Consider the following 16,329-nt stretch of genomic DNA (forward strand, 5'->3'; position numbering starts at 1 on the left):
TTACAGAAAAATTGAGCAAATAGTACAGATTTCTCATAATATCCCCTTCCCCGAATTGCACATAGCTTCCCTGTTATTAACATCTCACATTGTGGCAAATTTGTCACAATTAATGGGACTGTATCGATATATTATTATTAAGTAGAGTCCATAGTTTATTCAGACTTCCTTAATTTTTACCTAAGATCTTTTTGCTGTTTCAGGATCCATCCAGGAAGCTGTCTCCATTTAGTTGTCGTGTTTCTTTAGACCCTTTTTTAATTAAAATATTTATTTATTTAATTTATTTTTGGCCATGTCGGGTCTTCGTTGCGTCACGCGGGATCTTCACTGAGGCATGCAGGATCTGTCGTTGTGGCGTGTGGGCTCTTCCTTGTGGTGCACGGACTTCTCTCTTGTTGTGGCGGTGGGTTTTCTCTCTCTAGTTGTGGCACACAGGCTCAATAGTTGTCGCTCAGAGGCTCAGTAGTTGTGGTTCGCAGGCTCAGTAGTTGTGGCGCGTGGGTTTAACTGCCCCGTGGCATGTGGGATCTTAGTTCCCCAACCAGGGATCGAACCCATGTCCCCTGCATTGGAAGGTGGATTCTTTACCACTGCACCACCGGGGAAGTCCCCCGGTTTTTTTTTAACTGAAAAATGGTTGTAGAAACCAAGGTCTGGTAGGTTTCTGTTCCTTTTCCACTCGTTTGTCTATTCATGCGCCAACACCACATTTTATAATAGAGGCTTAATAGCCTACCCCTCCTGCTGCCCCATCATTGCTCCTTTTCCGTTTTCCTAGCTGTTCTTCATGTTCTTCATGTTTATTTTCATTTGAAATTCAGGATCCATTTGTGTAGCTCTTGGGTATACACATAACAGTGTAATTGTTGGACCATGGGATAAGCTATGCTTAAGTTTAGTAGATACTACTAATGGTTTTCTAAGGTGGTTGAATCAACTTCCACTCCCCAGAGCAACCTAGGAGCAATCCAGTTCTTCCAGACTCACACCAACACTTGACATTGTCAGTCTTAACCGTTTTTAGCCATTTTTGATGGTTGTAAATCATATTCCAGTGTGGTTTTAATTTGTACTTCCCTTGTGACTATGATGTTGAACATATTTTTATATGCTTATTGGCCATTCAGATATTTTCTTTTGTAAAACGCCTGTTTGGGTCTTTTGCTCATTTAAATTGGGGTGTCTGTCTTTTCTTTATCTATAGAATTTCTTTATAAATTTTGGTTGGGTCCTGTGTCAGTTATATGTAATGTGTACATCTCTCTGTGGCTTGTGTACTCACTTAATGATAATGTTTTATTTTAATGAAGTTTAATGTATCAATCTTTAATGGTTAGTACTTTTTAATGTTATTTAAGGTATTTTGGCTACCCTAGGATCATAATCTTTTTTCAAGAATTTTAGAGATCTGTTATCTACCTCCAGTTAGCTTTTGTGAGTGGCGTTGGTGGAGGGTCAAGATTCATATTTTCCACGTGGGTGTCCAGTTGCTCCTTCACCTCTCTGAAAAGACCATCCCTGCTTCCCTGGTTGCAGTGGCACTTTTGACATAAGTTAACTGAAGATGTAGCTGCCTGTGTGAGCTGCACGGTTCTGGTCTCTGTGTTCTGTGCTCTTGAGCCATCTGTCTACTTGCACCAATGAAATGCTACCTGAATTACCACTGTTCTACAGCACGTCTTCAAATCTGGTGGTGGAAATCTTATAAATTAGTTCAGTTTCCACAGAAAAGCTTCCTGATACTTTGATTGGGACTCTATGAATTTATAGATCAATTTGGGGGAATATTGACTTCTGTGCAATATTGAATCATCCAATACATGATACAGACTTTCTTTTTATTTAGGTATCTAAAATTTCTTCTTAGCAGTATTTTTCACTTTTATTTTTTTTGGTCTCTATTTACTTTTTGAAATTTAATTTATTTAATTAATTTATTTTTGTCTGCGTTGGGTCTTCGTTGCTGCGTGCGGGCTTTCTCTAGTTGCGGTGAGTGAGGGCTACTCTTCGTTGCTGTGTGCAGGCTTCTCATTACGGTGGCTCCTCTTGTTGGGGAGCATGGGCTCTAGGCGTGTGGGCTTCAGTAGTTGTGGCACGTGAGCTCAGTAGTTGTGGCTCGAGGGCTCTGGAGCGCAGGCTCAGTAGTTGCGGCACACGGGCTTAGTTGCTCCGCGGCATGTGGGATCTTCCTGGACTAGGGCTCGAACCCGTGTCCCCTGCATTGGCAGGCGGATTCTTAACCACTGTGCCACCAGGGAAGCCCCTGGTCTCTTTCTTAAAATTAATTTTTTTTTTTTTTTTGCGGTATGTGGGCCTCTCACTGTTGTGTCCTCTCCCGTTGCGGAGCACAGGCTCCGGACGCGCAGGCTCAGCGGCCATGGCTCACGGACCCAGCCGCTCCGCTGCATGTGGGATCTTCCTGGACCGGGGCACAAACCCGTGTCCCCTGCATCGGCAGGCAGACTCTCAACCACTGTGCCACCAGGGAAGCCTATGTGTTTGTATTTTTTCAGATTTTTTCCGGTAATTGGTATCTAGTCTCACAGCACTGTTTTCAGAAAAGATACTTGATACGAGTTCAGGTTTCTTAAATTTATCAAGGCTTGATTTGTGACCCAGGATATGATCTGTCCTGGAGAATGTTCCATGAGCACTTGAGAAGAAAGTGTATTCTGTTGTTTTTGGATGGAATGTCCTATAAATATCAGTTAAGTCCATCTTGTTTAATGTATCATTTAAAGCTTGTGTTGCCTTATTTATTTTCATTTTGGATGATCTGTTCATTGGTGAAAGTGGGGTGTTAAAGTCCCCTACTATGAATGTGTTACTGTCGATTTCCCCTTTTATGGCTGTTGATCATGCCATAAAGCACCCCAACATCTAAAGCAGTTGACCATTTGCCTTTTGTATTGAGGTGCTCCTATGTTGGGTGCATAAATATTTGCAATTGTTATATCTTCTTCTTGGGTTGAACCCTTGATCATTATGTAGTGTCCTTCTTCGTCTCTTTTAATAGTGTTTATTGTAAAGTCTATTTTGTCTGATAGGAGAATTGCTACTCCAGCTCTCTTTTGATTTCCATTTGCATGGAATACCTTTTTCCATCCCTCACTTTCAGTCTGTATGTGTCCCTAGGTCTGACGTGGGTCTCTTGTAGACAGAATATATACAGGCCTTGTTTTTGTATCCATTCAGCCAGTCTGTGTCTTTTGGTTGTAGCATTTAATCCATTTACATTTAAGGTAGTTATCGATATGTATGCTCCTATTACCATTTTCTTAATTGTTTGGGGTTTGTTATTGTAGGTCTTTTCCTTCTCTTCTGTTTCCTGCCTAGAGAAGATCCTTAGCATTTGTTTTAAAGCTGGTTTGGTAGTGCTGAATTCTCTTAGCTTTTGCGTATTTGTTAAAGGTTTTAATTTCTCCATCAAATCTGAATGAGATCCTTGCTGGGTAGAGTAATCTTGGTTGTAGGCTTTTCCTTTTTATTGCTTTAAATATGTCCTGCCAGTCGCTTCTGGCTTGCATAGTTTCTGCTGAAAGATCAGCTGTTAACCTTATGTGGATTCCCTTGTATGTTATTTGTTGCTTTTCCCTTGCTGCTTTTAATATTTTTTCTTTGTATTTAATTTTTGATCATTTGATTAATATGTGTCTTGGTGTGTTTCTCCTTGGATTTATTCTGTATGGACTCTCTGTGCTTCCTGGACTCAACTGATTATTTCCTTTCCCATATTAGGGAAGTTATCAACTATAATCTCTTCAAATATTTCCTCAAACCCTTTCTTTTTCTCTTCTTCTTCTGGGACCCCTACAATTCAAATGTTGTTGTGTTTTATGTTGTCCCAGAGGTCTCTGAGACTGTCCTCAATTCTTTTCATTCTCTTTTCTTTATTCTGCTCTGAGGTAGTTATTTCCACTATTTTATCTTCCAGGTCACTTATCCGTTTTTTCTGCTTCAGTTATTCTGCTATTTATTCCTTGTAGAGAATTTTAAATTTCATTTATTGTGTTGTTCATCATTGTTTGTTTACTCTTTAGTTTTTCTAGGTCCTTGTTAAACGTTTCTTGTGTTTTCTCCATTCTATTTCCAAGATTTTGGATCATCTTTACTATCATTACTCTGAATTCTTTTTCAGGTAGACTGCCTATTTCCTCTTTATTGCTTTGGTGTGGTGGGTTTTTACCTTACTCCTTTGTCTGCTGTGTATTTCTCTGTGTCTCATTTTGCTTAACGTACCGTGTTGGGATCTCCTTTTTGCAGGCGGCAAGTTTGTAGTTCCTGTTGTTTTGGTGTCTGCCCCAGGGGGTAAGGTTGGTTCATTGGGTTGTGTAGGCTTCCTGGTGGAGGGGACTGGTGCCTGTGCTCTGGTGGATAAGGCTGGATCTTGTCTTTCTGGTGGACAGGACCACATCCGGTGGTGTGTTGGGGTGTCTGTGACCTTATTATGATTTTAGGCAACCTCCCTGCTAATGGGTGGGGTTGTGTTCCTGTTCTGCTAGTTGTTTGGCATAGGGTGTCCAGCACTGTATCTTGCTGGCCGTTGAGTGGAGCTGGGTCTTAGTGTTGAGATGGAGATCTCTGGGAGAGTCTTCGCCGTTTGATATTACGTGGAGTCAGGAGGTCTCTGTTGGACCAATGTCCTGAACTCGGCTGACCCACCTCAGAGGCTCAGGCCTGACACCTGGCTGGAGCACCAAAACCCTTTCAGCCACACAGCTCAGAAGAAAAGGGAGAAAAAGAAAGGAAGAAAGAAAGAAAGAATAAAATAAAATAAAATAAAGTTATTAAAATAAAAAGTAAAAAAAATTATTAAAGATAAAAAAAGTAATTAAAAAAATGAATGAAAGAGAGCAACCAAACCAAAAAACAAATCCGCCAATGATAACAAGTGCTAAAAAGTATACTAAAAACAAACAAACAAACAAAAAACTGAAATGGACAGACAGCACCCTAGGACAAATGGTAAAAGCAAAGCTATACAGTTAAAATCACACAAAGAAACATACACATACACACTCACAAAAAGAGAAAAGGGAAAAAAAATATATGTATTAAAAAAAAAAGGAAGAGAGCAATGAAATCAATAAACAAATGTACCAATGACAAGAAGCTGTAAATACTAAACTAAGATAAACATAAAACCAGAAACATATTAGATGCAGAAAGTAAACCCCAAGTCTACAGTTGCTCCCAAAGTCCACCTCCTCAATTTGGGATGATTCGTTGTCTATTCAGGTATTCCACAGATGCAGGTACATCAGGTTGACTGTCGAGATTTAATCCGCTGCCCCTGAGGCTGCTGGGAGAGATTTCCCTTTCTCTTCTTTGTTCGCACAGCTCCCAGGGGTTCAGCTTTGGATTTGGCCCCGCCTCTGCATGTAGGTCACTGGAGGGCATCTGTTCTTTGCTCAGACAGGATGGGGTTAAAAGAGCAGCTGATTCGGGGGCTCCAGCTCACTCAAGCCGGGGGGAGGGAGGGGCACGGAGTGTGGGGCGAGCCTGCGGCGGCAGAGGCTGGCGTGACCTTGCAGCAGCCTGAGGCGCGCCGTGCGTTCTCCCGGGGAAGCTGTCCCTGGGTCCCGGGACCGTGGCAGTGGCGGGCAGCACAGGCTCCCCGGAAGGGGGGTGTGGAGAGTGACCCGTGCGCGCACACAGGCTTCTTGGTGGCGGCAGCAGCCGCCTTAGCGTCTCATGCCCGTCTCTGGGGTCCGCGCTTTTAGCCGCGGCTCGCGCCCGTCTCTGGAGCTCCTTTAAGCAGTGCTCTCAATCCCCTCTCCTCGCGCACCAGGAAACAAAGAGGTAAGAAAAAGTCTCTTGCCTCTTCGGCAGGTCCAGACTTTTCCCTGGACTCCCTCCCGCCCAGCCGTGGCGCACTAGCCCCCTTCAGGCTGTGTTCACGCCGCCAACGCCAGTCCTCTCCCTGCGCTCTGACCAAAGCCCGAGCCTCAGCTCCCAGCCCCGCCCGCCCCGGCGGGTGAGCAGACAAGCCTCTCGGGCTGGTGAGTGCCGATCGGCACCGATCCTCTGTGCAGGAATCTCCCCGCTTTGCCCTCCGCACCCCTGTTGCTGCACTCTCCTCCGCAGCTCCGAAGCTTCCTCACTCCGCCACCCGCAGTCTCCACCCGCGAAGGGGCTCCTAGTGTGTGGAAACCTTTCCTCCTTCATGGCTCCCTCCCACTGGTGCAGGTCCCGTCCCTATTCTTTTGTCTCTGTTTATTCTTTTTTCTTTTGCCCTACCCAGGTACGTGGGGGGTTTCTTGACTTTTGGGAGGTCTGAGGTCTTCTGCCAGCGTTCAGTAGGTGTTCTGTAGGAGTTGTTCCACGTGTAGATGTATTCCTGGTGTATTTGTAGGAAGGTGATCTCCACGTCTTACTCCGCCATGTTTAAGTGCCCCCTACTTATTGCTTTTTAACAAAATATTTCCAGCCACAAAGTACACATTCGTATAATATCAATATCACATAGTGTGAACACTATGGGTAAGACACTGTTTCAGCAAGAAAAGATGCAGCTGATCAAACAGACCTGTTGGTGTATTGCTGGTTCCTCTTTTTCGCCAAGGTTTTGATCATCAAGATAAGCAGATCACCTGTCTTGCGGAATTATTTTATTTCCTCAATAAAACATAACGTTTTTTGGGGGGGAGTTTTTATTTGCTTCATTTTTCTCCCCCCTTGGCTCCACAGGCAATATTAGGATATAGTAGACAAGCCCACATTTCCCCAAGTTTGAGCTGATTTTTGGTGAACGGGTGTCAGGTGTTTTTTTATACCCTGAATTTCAGTAGAATCTCTCATAATTTTGAATATATCTCCTTTATGCAAATAAAACAAAAATAATATAAATGACAGTATCTGCAATCACTTAACCAAAACTCTGTTAGGAAAATATTCCATCCATTAAAATCCTAACAATGGTATTTTGATGGAATGCATAATGCTTTGAAGAAACCTTGAGAAGAAATATGTACTTGTGATTGGAAAACACGTTTAACTGTCAACCATTTTAATGGATTTGTTCTTGTTGGCAATAAAAATTTTCCAAGAAAACCTGTGAGGTAGATATTTTCTCATACTTTATTTTTTATTATTATTTTTAATTGACGTATAGTTGATTTACTATGTTGTTAATTTCTAATGTACAGCAAAATGACTCAGTTTTATAGATATATACTACATTCTTTTTCATGTTCTTTTCCATTATGGTTTATCATGGGACACTGAATAGAGTTCCCTGTGCTCTCCAGTAGGACCTTGTTGTGTATCCATCCTGTATATAATAGTGGGCACCTGCTCATCCCAACCTCCCACTCCATCCCTCCCCCACCCTCCTCCCCCTTGGCAACCACAAGTCTGTTCTCTGTATCTGTGAATCTGTTTCTGTTTCATAATATTTTATCTCATACTTTAGAGCAGCGGTCCCCAGCCTTTTTGGCACCAGGGACTGGTTTTGTGGAGGACGGTTTTTCCACGGACGGGGCGAGGGGGCGGGGATGCTTCAGGTGGTAGTGCCAGTGATGCCAGCGATGGTTCAGGCGGGCATGCGAGCGACGGCGAGCAGCAGGTGACGCTTCCCTCGCTCGCCCGCTGCTCTCCTCCTTCTGTGCAGCCCGGCTCCTAACAGGCCGCGGACTGGAACTGCTCCGCGGCCAGGGGGTTGGGGACCCCTGCTGTAGAGTATTCACATTCATAATGAATTACAATGTTAAAGAAATAAAAACAACTTCAGTGCAGTTTTTAGAAAGTTCACGTTTTATTTCTACCCAAATCTAGATAACTGTATAAGAATATCCAGAAACATAGACTTCAAGCACATTTATGTACTGGAGAAGTTTGAATTATGATACGTAGTAGCTTTTCCTTTCTCAGCTGTGGTATTGAAGAGAATTAGCAGCGAGGCTGGGAGGCCTTCTTTTCATTAAGTGGAGCAACTTGTCTCCTGGGCCCCAGTCTTGGGAGAATTGTGAAAATAGTCAGATTGTTGCCTGTGTTCTGTGTGTCAGGTGAGATTGAGAATACAATGTGTACAACGTACCACACGTATACACACATCACATGTGCAGACCACAACTTACGTTATATGTGCATAAGCACACACACATGTATGTGTACGTATATTCATGTACACAAGTATGTAATCATATGCGTACATAGACATGTACATGTGCCTACATGCATACACTTTCTTCTGCGTGCATTGTACATGTATGTTGTAAAATACGGGAACAGCATTGTCATTCTTTAATTAAGAATATTGGTATGCTGGTAGTTTTGGGACCTAAAGGAAGTATAGTAATGGGTTTTGAACATTAAATTAAGAGAATATACAGAGGGAGTAACTGAGTGACAAATTCTCTCAGGACAAGATTAGTGTCTGGGATTAACTAGATATTAACTAGCCACATGGCTTTCAATCAGCCTAAGAGTTCCTTGGGCACGTGGAGGGCTATAAAGTTTACTGGGTCACTGACTGAAGCTGAGAACGTTCTATCCGTGAAGATGGCCATTATCTCTGTGTGGCATCAGCTCTGATGCAGACCGTAGATTGGTTGTCCCGCCCCCCCGGCTCTGACGGCCAGAACACTGGGCAGTCAGAAACGGCGAGGAGTGGCCTCAGTGCCACAGGTGGGGTGTCCGCAGCCCAGGTGCTGTTTGGAGAATCGTGGCTGAACCTTTAGCGGTGAGAAGTTAGGAACAGCTCTGGACCCCTGGCTGTCTGTGTACAATGGCTAAAATAGTCACCTGCTCCATTAGCCAAAGCACTTCTGTTATCCTAATCAGTCATTAAAAAAGCACAAAACAAACATTTTATAATACTCTAAAAATGAACCCTCTAGCATTTGATCCTGGCAGTAGATTTTAGAAGCTTTGCCTTTTGTAGCTGTTACAGGATATTCAGAAACGTGTGCCAATCCAATTAGCCGACTTTCCCTATACATTTAGACATGCCATGATCATTTAAATTTGAAAGAAATTTTAAGTATATTTATCCGAAGCAATCTGTACTTTTCATTTGCCAGAGTTTTCCCCAAAGCTTTCCAAGTTGCTGAAAGGTGATTTTTGGGTAACGCGTTTTACTGTTCAGATACAATTTATTTCTGCCACCTGTTATTTTTCTCCCTGGATTTTTGAGAAGTCGTTTTTGGACCGTTTGATAGCCCTATAGAAGCCTCCCCTTTCTGTGGTGTAGTTGACTCTGGTTTGACAGCTCAGCAAATGCACAGTGGGAGTTCACTGCATGCCAAGGGCTGTGATGCCTGTTTTTCCAAGGAAGATGCTTAAGCCTCAGTGTGTGTAACTCTGCATATGTTTATTTAGGAAGATGCTCCTTTGTTACCATGACCATGTGAATAATTTTCCTTTTAAAGGATAGGCTTCGGGAAAACAAGAATGTTATCCTTGGGTGTATAGTGCTCTTTTAGGGGTATTTTAGGGTGATTTAATTAAATAAAAATTATTTTTGAAAAGTTTTTTGTGACAAGCTAATAATATAGCCTTTTGAACAGAAAGTTATAAATCTCTAAATTTAGTGAAGCATGTCAGTGAATGTTTTTCTGCTCTGCGAAGCTCTACCTGGCAGAACTAGAATAAGGTTTGAAGAATCTCTTTCTCATCCTGGAATTCTTGTTTGTCCGTTCCGTTTTGTCAGTCTCCTGCAACAGCCAAATCAGAAAGATTTCCAGAAATGCTTCTGAGGGACTTGAACATTTGCTATGCTTGTAAGTTGCAAGAAAAATCAACAGTGACTTACAGTGCTGATAGATTATTTTCACCTTTTCGTTTAATTAAAGTAATACTTCATCTTCTTAAAAAACACTGTCCACCTTTCAACAAAGCTCATTGCACCATTTTTAAGTAAAGTCAGTTGTTGCTTTCAACAGATTATTCATCTGAAAACATTTGAATATTTATGCACATTTCTATTCCTCCATCCCTGCTACAAAAATTCTAAATTGGAGAAAAATTAAAACAAAACAGAGTTTGTGCAACTTTCATATTCAGATCTAATTAATCAATAATTGTAAAAATTCCATTGATCCAAGAGAAGCTGTATGTCAACAACTCAGCCATCCAAGACCTTCTTGAGCAGTGAGCACATTACGATTAGGGACTTTAGTATTTTAATTATTATTTTAAAAATATTTATTTATCTATTTTTTTGGCTGCATCAGGTCTTAGTTGTGGCACGCGGGATCTTTCGTTGTGGCACGTGGGCTCTTCGCTGCAGTTGGGCTCTTCGTAGCAGTGTGAGGGCTTCTCTCTAGTTGTGGTGTGCAGGCTCAATAGTTGTGGCTCACAGGCTCAGTAGTTGTGGTTCGCAGGCTCAGTAGTTGTGGCGCACGGGCTTAGTTGCCCCATGGCATGTGGGACCTTAGTTCCCCGATGAGGTATCGAACCGGCGGCGTCCCCTGCATTGCAAGACCGATTCTTAACCACTGGACCACCAGGGCAGTTCCACAGTTAGGAACTTTAGTGAACTTGGGGAAGAACCACGCTTTGGAGCAGTGAGCTCACACATATGACCGTTGGCCATTGTGGCGCTCTTCTGAGTATTGTAGGTAAATGAGAGTAAAGGTACTTTAAGTGACTCCCTGTTTTGACGCAGAAACCATGCATGTTGATCAGTTGAAAGCTGGGAGGTCATGACTGCTCCACTCACATGGAATGCTGAAAAAGGAAACCAGAAGGACATTTGTTTAATTAAGGAGTGAGTGCTGCAACTTCCTTTTTAAAAAAAACATTAAGGAGATAATTAACATTTTTATAGAAATATTTCCATTTGTGGATTCATTAAGGACTCTGGGGAAAAAGCTGAAATTATTCTTGTAAAGAGGAGATGCTGTCCTGACGCTTTCTCTCCCATTTATGCAATGATCGTAACATCTTCCTGAGTCACTAGAGTTCACATCACACCCCAGCTCAAGAGCCTTGCAGCCTGCTGTGTTCAACGGAGACACCCAGCCAATGACACAAGACCTCCTACAGCTCTTTTCATCCCTCAGTCCTAAAACCTTGGTTCCTGTTTAGAATCAGTCCATTCTATAACATTAGCTCTCCTAACTGCTCACGACCAATCCCGTGCCCAGCAGGCACGTGGCCTTCTTGATTTCCGTGTGTTAAACGTTGCTAAGGATTCTTTGGGCTTCTAGGCTGGTGCTGTGAGTGGTCTGCTCCTGACCCCCCTGTGTTTCATCCCAGTCCGGGGTCTTTACTGGGGTCCTTTACTCATTGGCATGTAAGGAGTATCTCCCCTACAGTAAAGGAAACAAATTGATAAACAGCACAACTTGTAAATATGGTTTGGAAGAGATCTTATTGCTAGTGTGATACTCAATGAAGAAACCTAGTACAGTGAATTATTAGCAAGAGGCTAATTTTGGATGAGATGAATGGTCAACATTGCCGTGGCGGCATCAGTTACACGCTCAAGTGCTTTACACGCTCTGGGTGAGAACAAGGAAAGCACTTCACGACACTTCGAGTCAACGCTCTTCTAACCGTATCTCTGGGCTTTTGTAAGTTGTGTGACTCGGGGAAAGGGAAGGACAATTTATCAACGTTTCATGACACAGTAGGTGGTGAACGCATTCGTGTGGCCACTGAGGCCAATCTTTCCCTGTTTTCAGTAACATTACCGAGTAAGGATTGTCTCTCAAAACAGAGGTGTTCTTATAAAAAAGGAGTTTGTGGGCTGGGAGACCTATTCCGTCCCGACACCCCCTGTCCAGATTAGAAGAAAGTGGAATTTGAGGTTTGGAAGGAAGTGTCAGGGTCGACGGCAGTTGAGGATGGTAGACTCTGCTACACGCGTGGTTACAGGCCTCGTGTGAGCCAGTCCCGGAAACGCCCGGAGCAGACGTGAGCTCCTTCTGGGTGGGATTCACAGAGACCCTGCGATCCGGGGTGCTCGTTGATCTGGAGGTCTGTGAAGGTGCTGAGACAGGCAGTGGGGTGGGAGCTGGTGTGTGGAGATGCAGAGACAGGCTTCAGGCTTAGATCTTGCTTGTTTGGGGGATGAACCCACACTTAGAGGACAGTTGGGTGGGCTCTGGAATCTAAACACACGCGGATGTGGTGGTGGCCCGGTGGGGGAGGATGGCTCCGCCTCCCCGTGCGATGGGCAAGCAAGGCTTCAGATAAGGGGGTGCTTGTGAATTACCGCAGGATTGACTAAAGCCAAGAATCACCTGCTAATATGGGCACCACCTCTGTGGCGACCTCAGCTCTAACACACGCTGCAGATGTGTCGTCTTGTCCCCTTATGACCAGAAAAACAAGTGGTCACAGAGGGTGGGGATGATAACCTGCAAAGAGCATTCCCAGCAGTGAGGCTGTGTGTGTGTGTGTGTGTGTGTGTGTGCGTGTGCACAGCTGCATGCTTGAGAATCGGGGTCCTGCTTGTATTTCCGTGCAGCGCACACGAAGTGCAGGACTTGCTTCTCTCTCTCCCAGCCTCACCCATCCTGCTGCACTCCTGTGTGTCTCACACCCTCTCAGCGAACCAGCACCGCTGCTCTGTGAGCCGCCTGCTCGGGTTCTCCGGCACACCCCGTTCACTCCGCCCCCAAGAACATTTCTGATGTGTCCCCTTCCCCCGTGTCCCCTGCACCTACCCTAGTTCAAGGAATCACTACTTCCCTGCTTCACCTTTCATTTTAATAAGTCAGACCCCCTCTTTAGGTCTGTGAGTCCCAGTGCGGCTTCTGATCCACACACGCGTGTAAATTCATCTTAGATCTTCTTTCCTTTGCTTTTTATGCTGGATGCATTGTTCTTTAATCTCTCCACGCACAGGAAGTTCTCACTCTCCACCCCTGCGGGCCTCTGCACGTGAGGCTGGTGGGTCTTTCCCTGGTGGCATTTTCCTCTGTCTCGTCCCACCTTCAATGTCAACTCCTCTAGGAAGCTTCCTCTCTGTTTTTCTCTCTCATGGTGTCTGTTCATTTATCACACCACAGAAGCTAATGTTTTTCTCTCATATGTTTTTACTTATTCGTTTTCTGATTTTCCCACTGGCTCCTGTGAAGGCGAGGGGCCGTCTCCTCTAATTCACCGCATAACCCAGCATTGCGAACGTGGCAACGACTCATGAGATATTTGGGGAATAAAGAAGAGAGCATAAGGTGCTCAATAAGTGCTCAGCATGTGATTGATTAACAGTCTTTTATGTTGAGTTCATTATTCATTGAGAGGGAGGGTAAGACCAGTAAATGCCTCAGCTTTCTCAGTAACGTGTGTCCGTCAGTGGTTTTTGCGGTGGCCTTTCCCAAGCATTTCGGGTGTTTACATAAAGTAGCTATAGTGCATGTATGTCCAGGAGGCTAATTTTCTTTAGACTAAACACACCACCGGACTGCAGTTGTGCCCTGCCAAACACAAAGGAGAGCACAGATTTTTCTCTGAAACAAAAGCCTTTCTGAGCTCTTCTGAAATTCTAACATGTTTTGGTCCAAAATGTATCATTGATTCCCTTGGGCAAAACACACTGAAATGTCTTAGGAGAAATTTGCTTCCAGATTCATAAGAAAAAGTGCAGTTGTTTGAGGATCTCTTTGGGAACTGTGGTTCATTTAAGTTTAGCTGAATTTGAGACCTGAGCTCCACTGAAAAACTGAGAGCAAAACATTCCTTTTCAGGACTTCCGTGGTGGCGCAGGGGTTGAGAATCCTCCTGCCAATGCAGGGGACATGGGTTCGAGCCCTGGTCCGGGAAGATCCCACATGCCACGGAGCAACTAAGCCCATGCGCCACAACTACTGAGCCTGCACTCTAGAGCCTGTGAGCCACAACTACTGAGCCCACATGCCACAACTACTGAAGCCCGTGCGCCTAGAGCCCATGCTCCGCAACAAGAGAAGCCACCGCAATGAGAAGCCCGCGCACCGCAACAAAGAGTAGCCCCCGCTCACTGCAACTAGAGGAAGCCTGCGTGCAGCAACGAAGACCCAACGCAGCCAAAAATAAATAAAATAAATAAATTAAAAAAGAAAAACATTCCTTTTCTTTGGTTTGGTGAACCAGCAACTAAGGACAGCATCCCTGTATATAAACTGTTAACCAAGTTAGAATTAGTCTAATGATAAACTCCCAAGTAACATTTATTTGTTCAGAAACATCTTGGCATCTACAAAGTGATAATGATCTCGTCACTTACGAGCACTGAACAATTTAAAAAAAAATCCGCTGGGCAGAAACTGCTGCATACGTGCGCAGGTTGGAGATACACTGAGCATCTCCGGTGGTATTTAAAGGGGAAATTTCTTCCACACTCAAATCCACACTCAAATCCATGCATCTGTTTCCTAGGTTTCGCTTCCTCTCTGAATTACAACTTCTTACAACTTCTTCCTCTTCTGGCCCAGCTCTTGCACCGTTGTCTCACGAGCTCCTGCTATCGAGCGCTGCTCCCTCTGCAAATTCGCCTTCTTGGGTCATTGGCTGAGTGTGACCCTTGCAGTTGTTAACTGAGCATTGACTGGCCTTTGCCATCTCTCCCAGTCTCTAAACTTCCTTGGAGTCAGCCCCATTCCTTTTGCAACCTCTAGGTAAAAAGATATTCACTTCCACGGCATTCACAGAAACCATAGAGATTTTTTTTCAATTAAATTCGGGTTTAATATTAAGATTCTGTATTTTGCAGTTCGATGTTAGTTTGGATTCAATCACTTCAGAAAATATACAACATTGGTTCCAGTTTAAATCAATTCACTGTTTGTTAAGAAAAAAAAACCCCAGGGCTTCCCTGGTGGCGCAGTGGTTGGGAGTCCGCCTGCCGATGCAGGGGACACGGACGGGTTCGTGCCCCAGTCCGGGAAGATCCCACATGCCGCGGAGCGGCTGGGCCCGTGAGCCATGGCCGCTGAGCCTGCGCGTCCGGAGCCTGTGCTCCGCGACGGGAGAGGCCGCGGCGGTGAGACGCCCGCGTACCGCAAAAACAAAAAACAAAAAACAAACCAGTTACAACAAACTTTGGTAGATTTAGAGAGGAAATAATGTTGCCATCCTCTAGGTGAAGGAAAAAGGCAAAGAAGGTGCTAGTAGGTTATATAGTTTGTTTCCAGTCACTTTTGGGGTCCGATGAGTTGCACGGTGTCTGTAGATCCATGATAGGGTCCTGCCCTGTAGATTTTTGGCAGCAACCGTGGGAGAGCCGACTGTGAATGTTTTCACCCCCCGCACGTGAGTCCTAACGGTGACATTTGCCAGCTTTGCAAATGTAACTCCCAGTTCAGTATATTCAGTACGATGGACTGGATTTTAAAAAATTGTTACTGTCAAACTTCTCTTTTTCTTAGAGTAGTTGCCACCCGGTAGATGTGACGTCATCAGTCAGAAGTTCCCCACAGCCATTCCAAGTTTTAGAGGCTAAGGCAGTGGTGCTCAGTTATTTTGGTGCAGGGTCACTCTGAGGCCCTGATGAGAGCCTTGGAGCTCTGCTACCCAGACAGTTGAACATATTGATATGAAATCAAAGTTTCCCTATATTTTTAGGGAATGTATTAACACCCCAAAGCTCCTTGGGTCCATACTACAGTTTAAAAAATCCTGATCTAAGATACGTGGTATCTGTGCTGATTTATAATTTAATAAGATCTTGTATGTTTTCCAGGTACCTCTACAAGGATGGAATTCGTATACGAGATAAGCAGACATTAAAGGACTCATCCTTGGAACAGCTGTAAGTAATAAAAACTTCCTTATCTGACATTATGGTTCACATAGAAGCTTTTAAAATGTCATTTTGCAATAGTTGAACCATTATTTTAAGCTTTGTTATGCAGCTTGAATGATTGAATATTCTGTCATCAGTTGGATAAAGACCAGAGTGTATGGTTGAGTTGGCGTGAGGGCGGGAAGACAGACAGCTCAGCTGGAATCCCAGCTCTATGTTGATCAGTTGTGCACGAATCAGAGATCTCTGAGATGAAGACATTTCTGCTCTGAGGACTGAGGTGTTGCAAGCAAGGAATAGTTTATCGCTTGACACAGAATTGGCATTTTACTGATACTGGTAGTTGTGATTATTACTAATTTATGAAACAAGCTCATAGACATTTAGCTGATACAGGAATCCCCAGAACATCTCATCTAAGCTCTCATTTTACCGATGTTGAAAAACCAAACCAATGTGAATTTAAATTACTTGCCCAGGAGTAAAAGTTCGTGGTGTTACGACTACAACCCAGGCCTCCCTACTGCTACCTCAGAGCCCTGTTTAGCATTTGCCACCTTACAGCTGCTTTCAAAAATACATTTGAAATCCCTAAAACCTTACATTCACCTGTCAGAATTTCTGTGTGAAATATGAATTCCCCAGTATAA

At 44.0% G+C, this 16,329-nt stretch overlaps 1 long non-coding RNA gene across 3 annotated transcripts in view; it reads left to right on the forward strand.

Annotated features, from left to right (window-relative positions):
* Positions 1-16,329, forward strand: part of LOC307176125 — a 279,090-nt gene that overhangs the window by 55,779 nt on the left and 206,982 nt on the right. For all 3 annotated transcript variants that reach the window (XR_013824610.1, XR_013824611.1, XR_013824612.1), the window contains exon 2: positions 15,617-15,685. This is a non-coding gene — a long non-coding RNA (uncharacterized lncRNA). The remainder of the gene's footprint in view (positions 1-15,616; positions 15,686-16,329) is intronic.

Source organism: Stenella coeruleoalba (genome assembly GCF_951394435.1).
Source record: "Stenella coeruleoalba genome assembly, chromosome: 17".
NCBI lineage: Eukaryota > Metazoa > Chordata > Mammalia > Artiodactyla > Delphinidae > Stenella > Stenella coeruleoalba.